The sequence below is a fragment of the Trichosurus vulpecula genome, chromosome 8 (genome assembly GCF_011100635.1).
Source record: "Trichosurus vulpecula isolate mTriVul1 chromosome 8, mTriVul1.pri, whole genome shotgun sequence".
In the NCBI taxonomy this organism is placed as follows: domain Eukaryota; kingdom Metazoa; phylum Chordata; class Mammalia; order Diprotodontia; family Phalangeridae; genus Trichosurus; species Trichosurus vulpecula.
This window is the reverse complement of record NC_050580.1, coordinates 80,522,903-80,536,960: the sequence shown is the minus strand read 5'-3', so window position 1 is coordinate 80,536,960 and position 14,058 is coordinate 80,522,903.

The following is a 14,058-nucleotide window of genomic DNA, read 5'->3' as shown; positions in this document are numbered from 1 at the left end:
ATGCACTTTTTAACTTTGTTCTTTTTTCCCCTCCCCCCCAAAGGCTACAATCTAATTTCTATTTTGTATTTGTGTTCTTGTAAAATAAATAAAGAACTGTCAAAAAAGAGATGGTGTAACTACAGTGGATTTATGCTATCTCTCTGGAAAATGCCATGTTTTATGTTAATTGTTTTTGATGTAATGTTGATGTCTTTTAATTAGAGTATAAAATGCGAAAAATTAAACACTTTAAAATTCTCAAAAAAAAGAATGTGTTTAATGGGGGAGATGCTTTTGCAACAATACAAAGTCAAGGAGGTCAGATTACTTCAGAATTTGGGGGAAAGGAATTATTTGACAGACATTACATGATTGATTTAATGAAGGTGATAGATAGGATAGTACAGGTATTCAATTCCAGTCAATTATACATCTGCCTGAGGATTTTCAACTGGGCTATATAGACTTATTCTGCTGACAAATCCAGTTCCTTCTGAGCCAGAGACCAGGCTCCAGGTTCCCCACCCACTCTTTGTTGCCTATCCCTCTTACGGCCTTATGAAGAAAAAAAGTGTCCCGAGAGGCAATATCAACTAGTCCATATCACTTGATGTAGATGTATTGTCCCCAAGTGCTCATCCTTCAGGGATACAAGTTTTTTCAAAGGCTTATCATTCATTACATGCACACTAGTCTAACTTGTTATTAACAGTTATATCCTCATCTCTAATACAGAACAATATTTTTAACATATCAAGTAAAGAACACACCCGGTGATATCTCATGCATTGTATACAGATGAAAAGGTAATAATTATTCCTCCAATTTTGTTCTGGAGGCAAGTTCTTTATCCATAGAGACCCAGTATAGTGTCATTCTTTCACTTTTAAAGCTACCATATGTGCAGGATGCTGAATTTTCTTATTCTACAAAATGCTATTGGGAAGGGATTCTTTCATTCACCCATTCATTTCATTTACCCATCATGACATGTTTCCAAAACATATACTAATAATCCACTTTTCTTTTTTCCAAGAGTTTGGGAACGTAGGATTGGCTATATGCACAAGCGCTTGCAAGTACTTAAAAGGCACAAAAAGGAAGCAAATAGGAAGTTTACTGCCAGCAGCCTCTGAAAAAAATGGGAACAGTTCTTCTCCCTTTAGCCACATTGTAAATCTTTGTTGATTCTTATCCTATTTCTGGAAAAGATGAAGATTTAAAGGGATGACCAATCTCCTTACCTCTCACAGTGTTGATATATAAAAAAATATTTCATGTATACTTTTTCATTCATTCATTCATTTGTTCAGGGCATTCAAAATCAAAGACCCAACTCCTTTTCTCATTAAGACCATGTACTAGGGCATTAAAACCTCACAATCCAGGGCAGTAAGCAGAAGCTGTCAAAGTATCCTTTTCAAATCATGATGCAATAAAAATTATTTGTAATAAAGAACCATGGAAAAATAATCTAAAAATTAATTGGAAGCTAAACAATCTAATTCTAAAGAATGAGTGGGCCAAAGAACAAATGATAGAAACAATTAATAACTTCATTCAAAAGAATGACAATAAATGAGACAACATACCAAAACTTATGGGATCCAGCAAAAGCAGTTCTTAGTGGAAGTTTTATATCTCTAAATGCTTACATGAATAAAATAGAGAAAAAGGTGATCAGTGAATTGGGCATGCAACTGAAAAATCTAGAAAAAAAAAACAAATTGAAAATCCCCAATTAAATACAAAATTAGAAATACTGAAAATCAAAGGACAGATTAATGAAATTGAAATCAAGAAAACTCCTAAATAAATAAATAATACCAAGAGGTGGTTTTATTTAAAGCCAATAAAATAGATAAACTTTAGTCAATTTGATTAACAAAAAGAAAGAAGAAAATCAAATTACTAATATCGAAAGTGAAAAGGGTGAATTCACCTTCAATGAAGAGGAAACTAAAACAATAATGGGAATTATTTTGCCAAATTGTATGCCCATAAATTTGACAACCTTAGGGATACTGATGAATATCTACAAAAATATAAATTGCCCAGGTTAACAGAAGAGGAGGTAAAATACCTTAATAACTCCATCTCAGAAAAAGAAATTAAGCAAGCCATCAATGAACTCCCTAGGAAAAAATGTCCAGGGCCAGGTGGCTTTACATGTGAATTTTAACAAATATTTAAAGAACAATTAATTCTTATACTTTATAGACTATTTAGGAAAATAGGTGACACAAATATCGTACTAATACCCAAACCAGGAAGAGTCAAAACAGAGAAAAAAAATATTGACCAGTTCCCCTAATGAATATTGATGCAAAAATGTTAAATGAAAAATTAATGAAAAGATTGCAGCAATTTCTCATGAGAATACTACACTATGACCAGTTAGGATTTATTCCAGGAATGCAAAGCTGGTTTGTTATTAGGAAAACTATCAGCATAATTGATCATATCAACAACAAAGCTAGCAGAAACCATATGATCATCTCAACAGATGTAGAAAAAGCCTTGGACAGAATACAACACCCATTCCTATTAAAAACACGAGGAAGCATAGGAATGAATGGAGCCTTCCTTAAAATTATGAATAGCATCTACCTAAAACCATCAACAAGCATTATTTGTAATGGGGATAAGCTAGATGCATTCCCAATAAGATCAGGGCTGAAACAAGGATGTCCATTATCACCCCCATTATTCAATTTGGTACTAGAAATGTTAGCTGTAGCAATAAGAGAAGAAAAAAAGAAACTGAAGGATTAGAAGTGGCAAAGAAGAAACTAAATTATCATTTTTTGCAAATGATATGATAATTTACTTAGAGAATCCTAGAGAATCAAGTAAAAAATTATTTTAAATAATAAACAACTTTAGCAAAGTTGTGGGATATAAAGTAAACCCACATAAATCCTCAGCTTTCCTATTTATTACTAACAAAGCCCAACAGCAGGAGACAGAAAGAGAAATTCCATTTAAAGTTACTGTAGATACTATAAAATATTTAGGTGTCTATCTGCCAAGACAAAGCCAGGGCCTATATGAACATAATTATGAAACACTTTTCACACAAATAAAGTCAGATCTAAATAAATGGAAAAATATCAATTGCTCATGGTTAAGCTGAGCTAATATAATAAAAAAGACAATTTTACCCAAATTAATTTATTTATTCAGCACCTTACCCATCAAACTACCAAAAATTATTTTACAGAGCTGGATAAAATAATATCAAAATTCATCTGGAAGAACAAGAGGTCAGAAATACATAGGGAATTAATGAAAAGAAATGCTAGGGAAGGAGGCCTAGCCATACCAGATATTAAACTATATTATAAAGCAACAGTCACCAAAACTTCCTGGTACTGGCTAAGAAACAGTCATGGATCGTTGGAATAGGTTAGAAACACAAGATGCAGTAGCCAATGACTACAGCATTCTACTCTTTGATAAACCCAAAGAATCCAGCTTCTGGGCTAAGAAGTAACTATTTCACAAGAACTGGTGGGAAAATTGGAAAATGGTAGGGCAGAAACTGAGTATAGACCAATATCTTACACCATATACCAAAATAAAGCCAAAATGTGTTCATGATTTAGGAATAAAGGCTGATACTATAAGCAATTTGGGAGACCAAGGAATAGTTTACCTTTCAGATTTATGGAAAAGCAAAGAATTCATGACACAACAAAATATAGAGAGCATTACAAAATGCAAAATGAATAATTTTGATTAAGTTAAATGGAAAAGTTTTGTATAAAAAAAAGAAATGCAACAAAGATTAGGAGGGAAGCAGAAAATTGGGAGAGCATCTTTACAACTAGTGTCTCTGATAAAAGCCTCATCTCTAAAATATACAGGGAACTGAGCCAAATTTATAAGAATACAGGTCATTCCCCAATTGAGAAATGGTCAAAGGATATGAACAGGCAGTTTTCAGATGAGGAAATTAAAGATATCTATAGGCATACAAAAAATGTTCTAAATCACTACTGAATGGAGAAAAGCAAATCAAAACAATTCTTAGGAACCACATCTCTCTTGTCAAATTGGCTAAAATGACAAAACAGGAAATTGATAAATGCTGGAGAGGATGTGGGAAAATTGGGACACTGTTACATTGCTGGTGGAGTTGTGAAATGATCCAGCCATTCTGGAGAACAATTTGGAACTATTCCCAAAGGGCTATAAAAATGTTCATACCCTTTGACCCAGCAATACCACTTCTAGGGTTGTATCCCAAAGAAATCACACCAGTAGGAAAAGGACCCATATGTACAAAAATATTTAAAGTGGCTCTTTTTGTAGTAGCAAACAAATGGAAATCAAGGGAGTACCCATCAATTGGGGAATGGCTGAACAAGTTGTGGTATATGAGTGTAATGGAATACTATTGTGCTATAAGAAATGGGGAAGATATGTACTTCATAATAACCTTGAAAAACCTACACCATATAATGCTTAGTGAGCAGAGCAGAAGTAGGAGAACATTATACACAGCCACAGATATATGGATTCTGTGATGACTAACCTTGATAGACCTTGCTCTTCTCAGCAGTACAAGGTTCAAAGACAACTCCAAAGGACCCATGAGGGAGAGAGCTATCTACATCCAGAGAAAGAACTATGGAGACTGAATGCAAATTGAGGCAAACTGTTGGTTCTCCTTTTGTTTCTTTTGTTTTTTGTCTCTTTTGTTTTTGTTTTTTGTCTTTTTTTTTTGGTTGTGTTTCTTCTTTCTCAAGATTCATTCCATTGCTCATAATTCTTCCTTACAACTTGACTATTGCGTAAATAAGTCCAATGTGAAGTTATATATAGAAGATATATCAGATTCCATGCCATCTTGGGGTGGGAGGAGGGGGAAGAAAATCTGGAACTCAAAATCATGTGGAATTGAGTGATGTAAACTAAAAATAAAAAAATCTTAACAAAAAAAGAATTTGTGAGAGAACTCAGGCATGTCCCTTCTTTCATTCCAACATCTTGACTCTACTGCTGGTTAGTCTATTTTTTAAGGCATCATATTCTTCGGGATTTTTTTGGGTCTCCTTTAGCAAACTGTTGACTTGTTTTTCATGATTTTCTTGCATCACTCTAGTTTCTATTCCCAATTTTTCCTCTACTGCTCTTACTTGATTTTTTTTAATTAATTTATTTATTTTTAGTTTACCACACATGGTTCTACATAGTTTTGAGTTCCAGATTTTCTCCCCTCCCTCCCCAAGACGGCATGGAAGCTCATATAACTGTCCTGTATAACTTCGCATTGAATTAATTTATGCACTAGTCAAGTTGTGGAGAAGAATTTTGACCAACGGAATGAATCATGAGAAAGAAGAAACAGAACCAAAAAAAACCCCAAAAACAAAAACAAAAGAGAAGCAAAAAAGGCGAGCATGAAGTGCACCTCGTTCTGTATTCAAATTTCACCGTTCTTTCTCTGGATGAAGATAGCATTCTCCATCGTGAGTCCCCTGGAGTTGTCCTTGCCCCTTAAGTTGCTGAGAGGAACACAGTATGTCAGGGTTGGTCCTCACAGAATCCATATATCTGTGGCTGTGCACAACATTCTCCTGGCTCTGCTCTGCTCACTCAACATTATGTCAGGTTGTTACGAAGTCTGCATCATCCCCATTTCTTATGGCACAGTAGTATTCCATTACCTTCATATACCACAGCTTGTTCAGCCATTCCCCAATTGATGGGCATCCCTTTGATTTCCAATTCTTGGCTACCACAAAAAGAGCTGCTATAAATAGCCTTGTACATATGGGTCCTTTTCCCGCTTGTGTGATTTCTTTGGGATACAACCCTAGAAGTGGTATTGCTGGGTCAAAGGGTATGAACATATCTATAGCCCTTTGGGCATAGTTCCAAACTGCTCTCCAAAATGGCTGGATCAGCTCACAACTCCACCAGCAATGCAACAATGTTCCAATTTCCCCACATCCTTTCCAGCATTTATCATTTTCCTGTTTTGTTATTTTAGCCAATCTGACAGGAGAGATGTGGTATCTAAGAGTTGTTTTGATTTGCATTTCTCTAATCAGTAGTGATCCAGAGCATTTTTTCATATGCCTATAGGTAGCTTTAATTTCTTCCTCTGAAAACTGCCTGTTCATATCCTTTGACCATTTCTCAATTGGGGAATGGCTTGTATTCCTATATATTTGGCTCAGCTCCCTGTATATTTTAGAAATGAGGCCTTTATCAGAGATACTAGTTGCAAAGATTTTCTCCCAATTTTCTGCTTCCCTCCTAATTCTTGTTGTATTGGCTTTTTTGTACAAAAACATTTCAATTTGACATAATCAAAATTATCCATTTTGCATTTTGTAATGCTCTCTATCTCTTGTTGGGTCATGAATTCTTTACTTTTCCATAAATCTGATAAGTAGATTATTCCTTGCTTTCCCAAATTACTGATAGTATCAGTTTTTACGCCTAAATCATGAACCCATTTTGACCTTATTTTGGTATATGGTGTAAGATATTGGTCTGTGCCCAGTTTCTCCCCTACCATTTTCCAATTTTCCCAACACTTTTTGTGAAATAGTGAATTATTAGCCCAGAAGCTGGCCTCTTTGGGTTTATCAAAGAGTAGATTGCTAAACTTGTTGATTTCTCCTACTTGTGTACCTATCCTATTCCACTGATCCACACCCCTGTTTCTTAACCAGTACCAGGCAGTTTTGATGACTGCTGCTCTGTAGTACAGTTTAATATCTGGTATGGCTAGGCCTCCTTCTCTAGCATTTCTTTTCATTAATACCCTCAATATTCTAGACCTCTTGTTTTTCCAGATAAATTTTGTTATAATTTGTTATAATATGTTATAGAAATTCTTGTTTTGTTCCACAAATCTAAAGCTAACTAAATAAAATTTAAAAAAAGAAATTGCTCTTTAGAAGGGTTGGACCAATTCACAGCTTCACCAACAGTCTATCAATTTTCCTACTTTTCTGAAGCTCTTGAAGCATTTGTCATTTTTCTGTCTTGTCAGTTTTGCCAATCTGATGAGTGTAAGGTGAATAGCTCCCACCCCCAAACAACCACCCCAGCTGTCACTCTGCAAACAAAGGAGGGAATATAGACAGAGGGCCCAGGATGAGCTGAGTATGAAGGGATGATATCTAAAAAAAAGCAAATTAAGGGATGAGAGAGGAATATATTGAGGGAGAAAGGGAGAGATAGAATGGGGTAAATTTATCTCACATACAAGTGGCAAGAGAAAGCAGTTCTGTTGGAAGGGAAGAGGGGGCAGGTGAGGGGGAATGAGTGAATCTTACTCTCCTCCGATTTGACTTGAGGAGGGAATAATATACACACTCAATTAGCTATCTTACTCCACAGGAAAGTAAGGGGAAGGGGATAAAAAGGGTGGGGGGATGATAGAAGGGAGGGCAGATGGGTGAGGAGGTAATCAAAAGCAAACACCTTTGAAAAGGGACAGGGTCAAGGGAGAAAATTGAATAAAAGGGCACAGGATAGGATGGAAGGAAAGTTAGCCTTTCACAACATGAGTACTGTGGAAGTCTAACCCCTCTCTGTGTGCACAAGCAATCTTATTCCATCCCATCCCATCTCCTTCAAAAGATTTCCACTTCTGTCATCCTCAATCTCTCCAACTCTACTGTCTCCTTCCCTACTACCTACAAACATGCTCATGTCTCTCTCTACCTCAAAAAAAAATTCTTCACTTGATTATTCCATCCCTGCTTGTGATCATCTTATGTCTCCTCCAACCTTTGTGACTAAAATCCTTGCAAAGTCTGTCTTCAGTAGGTGCTTCCACTTTCTGTCATCTCAGTTTCTTCTTAACCCTTACAATCTGGCTTCCAACCTTATCATTTTCATAAAAATTGCTGTCTCCAAAGTTGCTGATGATTTCCATTGACAAATCCAATGGCCTTTACTCAGTGCTAATTCTGAACTTCTTTGCAACTTTTGATACTGTTAATCACCCGCTTCTCCTTGATACTGTCTTCTCTCTAGGTGTTCAAGACAATGTTCCTAGTTCTCCTACTAATCTGTCTGCTCCTCAGTCTCCTTCAATAGATCCTTCTCCAGAGAATGCCCTTTAACTGTAGGTGTCCCAGAGGGTTCTGTCAGGGCTGCTTCTCCACCTGTCTACTTCACTTGGTGACCTCATCAGCTGCCATGGGTTTAATCACTACATCTGTGCTGATGATTCTCAAATCCAAGTATCTCTCTGCTGACCTCCAATCTCCCATCTCCCATTGATTTTCAGATATCTTAACCTCAACATGTAAAAAATTGAACACATTATATTTTCCCTCCTTCTCACTTCCCTATTACTATAGAAGGCAACACCATTTTCCTAGGTTCCCTATCTAGGTGCCATCCTGGAGTATTCACTATCTCTTATTCTCCACATCCGATCTGTTGCCAAGGCCCATTTCACTTTTGCAGCATCTTTTCAATAGCTCACCTTCTCTCAGACACTGCCACCACTCTAGTACAGGCCCTCACCACTTCATATCTGGACTATTACAATAACCTGCTAGTGGATCTGCCTGCCTCAAGTCTCCTTGCTCTAATCCATTCTCCATTCACCTGCCAAAATAATTTCCCTAAAGTGCAGGTTTGATTATGTCACCTCCCCAAACTCAATAAACTCCAGTGGCTCCCTATTCCCTCTAATATCAACTCCAAAATCCTCTGTTTGGCATTCATGGCTCTTCATAACTTAATCCCCTCCTTTCTTTCCTAGGCTCTTACACTTTATTCCTCACCATGTACTCTCATGTAAGGACACCGACCTCTTGACTGTTCCACAAACAAAGATGCAACATCACTTGTCTCTGGGCATCTCCTCCAGCTGTTCCCCATACCTAGAATGCTCTCTGTCCTCATCACTACCTACTGGCTTCCTTTAAATCCCAACTAAAATACCACCTTTTACAGGAAGTTTTTCCTAACCCCTTTTAATCCTATGCCTTTCCCTCTTTTGATTATTTTTATTTATTCTGTATATAGCTTGTTTGTGCTTCCTTGTTGTCTCCCCCACTAGACTGTAAGCCTGCTTGAGTTCAGGGCTTGTCCTTTGCCTCTTTTTGTATCACCAGCACATAGCAGTGCTTCTCACATGGTATATACTTAATAAATGTTAATTGGCTGACATACTCTACACAGTCATTTTTTACAAAGAGAAAGGAAAATAAACACAAGATAGAAATTACTCAGCAAGACTACTTCTGAGGGTACGTTGTTGAAGTTCTGACGCAATTAGGATCTGAGTTATAAACTTGACCATCCCCTTAGAATTCAGAGCTTTATAAGCCCTATTATTTCAGCAGGTAGACAACCACTAGGGTGCTGCTGTGGATAGAGCTGAGCCTGGATTTGGGAAGACCTGAGACACTTACTAGCTGTGTGAGTCTGGGCACTTATCCTCAGTTTCCTCAACAGTAAAATGAGAATAACATCACCCATATCACAAAGGTCTTGTGAGAATTCAATGAGACAATATTTATACAGTACTTGTACAGTGTCTGGTATCTAGTAAACACTATATAAATGCTTATTTCCTTTCCCCCAATAACTTTTTTTCTTTTTCCTGAGCTTCTAAGGTAATAATTTCTAGGGTTCATTAAGGGACAAGCAATTGCAACAACAAACTTTACTGCTCTCTCTTTTGCAATTATTGTTAGTTAACATTTAATTGAAAATTCCCTTTTCTTTATTCTAGTCTTACCCGGCCACATGCTCGTCTGGATAAGAATACTCCCACCATTTACCACCTTTGCTCTTACTCCTGTACTAATGAATGAAGCTAGAGAAAAGTGCCTATTTGGTCCAGTACAAACATTTTCTGTCATCTCAATTGGGCCCTCACTGTGACAGAGGAATCCTTTTATGCCTCCATAATCAATGAATGATCTTACAATGATTTCCCAATCTTTTTGTCCCCCTTCTAGCATCTCCAGGCTCACCATCTTTGCACCCTTCTGAGCTGACAGCCTCATCTCATATTTCAGCAAAATAACTGTAGTAATTTGCCCATACCTCCCTCTTATACCTCCCTCTGTCCCTCCTTCCTTCCTTCTTTCCTTCCTTCCTCCCTATTTCCTTTCTTCTTTTCTTTCTCCCATAACAAGGGACTGGCCAGTGAAGCTGCAGTCCTGGGAGAATGTGCATATTGAGTAGAAACCAGAGTATATACAAAAGACTCCCTTGGGGGCCACTTGGTCCCTCTCCCTTTTAGTGGCTAGGGAGGAGGGTGAGCTTCCCTGTGAGGGAAGTTACTAAGACTCTTTCTCACAAAGTGTTTATAAGGTCTACTATGTGGGATCTTGCCTGGAATATATATTAGACCCTTACATTTGCTGGAACGCATTGAACAAATTCTTCACTTGAAATCTTTGTTATTAGATTCTTTAAATTGAGAGCCACCAGTAAATAAAGTGGCAATTGTTTCTATCTAGTTCAATTTTTTTCTTAAATACATGTAAACACAGTATAAAACATTCATTTTTTAAAATTTTAAGTTCCAGATTCTCTCCTTCCATCCCCTCCTTGAGAAGGCAAGCAATTAGACAGACAGATAGAGATGGATAGAGATAGAGATACATATGTGTATGTGTGTATGTATATACACACACATGTACATATACCCACATAAATTATACATGTACAATCACACAAAACATATTTTCATATTAGCCAACTGAGGAAAACCATGTCCCAAAAAAAAGAAAAAAAAGTTTAAAAAAATTCAGTTTGGATTCAGACTCTATCTGTTCTTCCTCTGGAGTTGGAAATGATTTTCATCATGAGTCCTTCAAAATTCTCTTTAGTCATTATAATGCTGATGACACTAAAGTCCTTCCAAGTTGGTCAATATACAATATCACTGTTAACTGTGTTAACAGAAGAACAAATGTTCTTCTGGTTCTGCTCACTGCTTTTAGCATCCATTCACATACGTCTTCCCAAGTTTTTCTGAAAACATCTTGCTCACAATTTCTTATATCACAATAGTATTCCATCATAATCATATACCACAACTTGTTCGGTCATTCCCCAAGTAATGAGCAATCCCTCAATTTCCAATTCTTTGCCACCACAAAAGAGCTGCCATAATTATTTTTGTACATACAGGTCCTTTTCTTTTTTCTCTGATCTCTTTGGGGTATAGACCTGGACTATATTTCTAGGTCAAAACGTACGCACAATTTTCCATAGTTCCAAATTGCTCTCCAGAATGGTTGGATCACTTCACAATAGTTCACTGTTACAACAGTGCATTTGTCTCAATTTTCCTATATCTCCTCCAACATTTGTATTTTCCTTTTCTGTCATGTTAGTTAATATGATAAACATGAGGTGGCATCTCAGAGCTGTTTTAATTGACATTTCACTAATCAATAGTAATTTAGAGTATTTTATATCAATATAGATAGCTTTGATTTCTCTATCTGGAAACTATCTCTTCATATCATTTGACCACTTATTAATTGGGGAATGACTCATAATCTTAGATATTTCAATCAGTTCTCCTGTATATTTGAGAAATGAGGCCTTTCTCAGATAAATTTACTATGAAATTTCCCCCCAGTTTCCTGCTTTCCTTCTAATCTTGGTTGTATTCTCTCTCTCTCTCTCTCTCTCTCTCTCTCTCTCTCTCTCTCTCTCTGTGTGTGTGTGTGTGTGTGTGTGTGTGTGTGCAAAAACATTTTGATGAAATGTAATAAAATGACTCACTTTACATCCCATAATTTTCACTCTTACTTCCTCTTGAATTCCTTCCTTAACCATAAATTCAACTGGTAACATATTCTATGCTCCCTTAACTTGCTTATGCGATCACCTTTATGTCTAAATCATGTACCCCTTTGGACTTTATCTTGGTGTATGGTATGAGAGATTGTTCTATGCCTATCTTCTGCCACACTGTTTTCCAATTTTACCAGAAATTTTTGTCAAATTGTGAGGTTTTGTCTGAAAAGCTTGATTAAACACTAGATTATTGTGGTCATTTACTACTATGTATTGTGTGCTTAATCTATTCCACTGATCTACCACTCTATTCCTTAGCCAGTACCAGGTTGTTTTGATGATTACCACTTTGCAATACACTTGAGATCTAGTCCTGCTAGGCCACCCTCCTTCAGAATTATTTTTTCATTGATTCTCATGATATTCTTGAAGTTTTGTTCTTCGACTCAAATTTTGTTATTATGTTTTCTAATTCTATAAAACATTTTTGGTTGTTTGATTGTATGGCAGAGAATAAGTAAATTAATTTAGGTAGAAATTTCATTTTTTATTATATTGGCTAGGCCTCTTCATGAGCAATTAAAATTTCTCCAATTATTTAGATCTGAATTTATTTGTGTGAAAAGCGTTCTGTAATTGTATTTACATGGTTCCTCAAGTATTTTCTACTGTTAGTAGTTATTTTAAATGCAATTTATCTTTCTATCTCTTCCTGCTGGACTTTGTTGGTAACATATAGAAATGCTGATAGTCTACATGGGCTTATTTTATATCCTGCAACTTTGTTGAAGTTGTTCATCATTTCAACTATTTTTTAGATAATTCTGTAGAATTCTCTAAGTATATAATCATATAATCTGCAAAGAGTGATAGTTTTGTTTCCTCGTCATCTATTCTAATTCCTTCAATTTCTTTTTCTTCCCTTATTGGTATAACTAGCATTTCTAGTACAAGATCAAATAACAGTGACATCCTTGCTTTACCTTTGACCTTATTGAGAAAGTTTCTAGTTTATCCTCAATACAAGTAAAGCTTGCTGATGGTTTTAGTTAGATATTAGCTATAATTTTAAGGAAATGTTGGTTTATTCCTATGCTTTTCAGTATTTTTAATAGGAATGAGGGTTGTATTTTGTTAAGGGCTTTGTTTTTGCATCTACTGAAGTAATTGTATTGTTTTTGTTCTTGATATTGTCAATTATGCAGATAATGTTCCTAATACTGAACCAGTTTTGCACTCCTGATATAAATTGCACCCAGTCATACTTTGCTATACTCTCCTTGTTAATATTTTATTTATAATTTTTGCTTTAATATTCATTGGAGAAATAATCTACAGTTTTCTTTCTCTGCTTTTGCTGTTCCTACTTTAGTACCAGTGATATTTTTGTGTTGTAAAAGGAATTTGGTAGGACTCTTTGTCTTTTTTCCCAATGGTTTATATAGTATTGGAATTAATTGTTCTTTAAATGTTTGGTAGAATTCACTTGGGAAACCATCTGGTCCTGGGGAGTTTTTTCTTAGTTAGCTTATTGATAACTTGTTCAATTTCTTTTTTTAAGAAAGCGTTTTTTTAGTGTTCTATTTTTTCTTAATCTGGGCAATTTACATTTTTGTAAATATTCATTTTTTCCCTTAGATTGTTAAATTTGTAGGCATCTAATTGGACAAAATAGCTCTTAATAATTGCTTTAATTTTATCTTCATTGGTGATGAATTTCCCTTTTCATTTATATACTGGTAATTTGTTTTTCTTCAATATTTTTAAATCAAATTAACCCATAGTTTATCTATCCTATTCCCCCCCCCCATAAGACCAGCTCCTAGTTTTATTATTAGTTCAATGGTTTTCTTTCTTCAATTTTTATTAATCTGTCATTTGATTTTTAAGATTTCTAATTTGGTGTTTAGTTGAAGTTTTAAATTTTGTTCTTTTTCTAATTTTTTTAAATTGCATGCCAAACTCATTGATCTGCTTTTTCTCTATTTTATTGATGAGTTTGGAAATATAAAATTTTCCCTGAGTATTGCTCAGGCTGCATCCTATAAATTTTTGTATATAGCATTATTGTCATTTTCTTCAATGAAATTATTGTTTCTATGATTTCTTCCTTGACCCACTCATTCCTTAGAATTATATTTAGTCTCCAATTAATTTTAATGTACCTTCCCATGGACCTTTATTGAATAGAATTTTATTTCATTATGATCTGAAAGGAATTAATTTAGTATTTCTACTTTTCTGCCTTTAGTTGTGAGGTTTCTATGCCCTAATAAATAGTCAATTTTTGTGAACATGCCATGTAAGCAGAGTAAGAAGTTG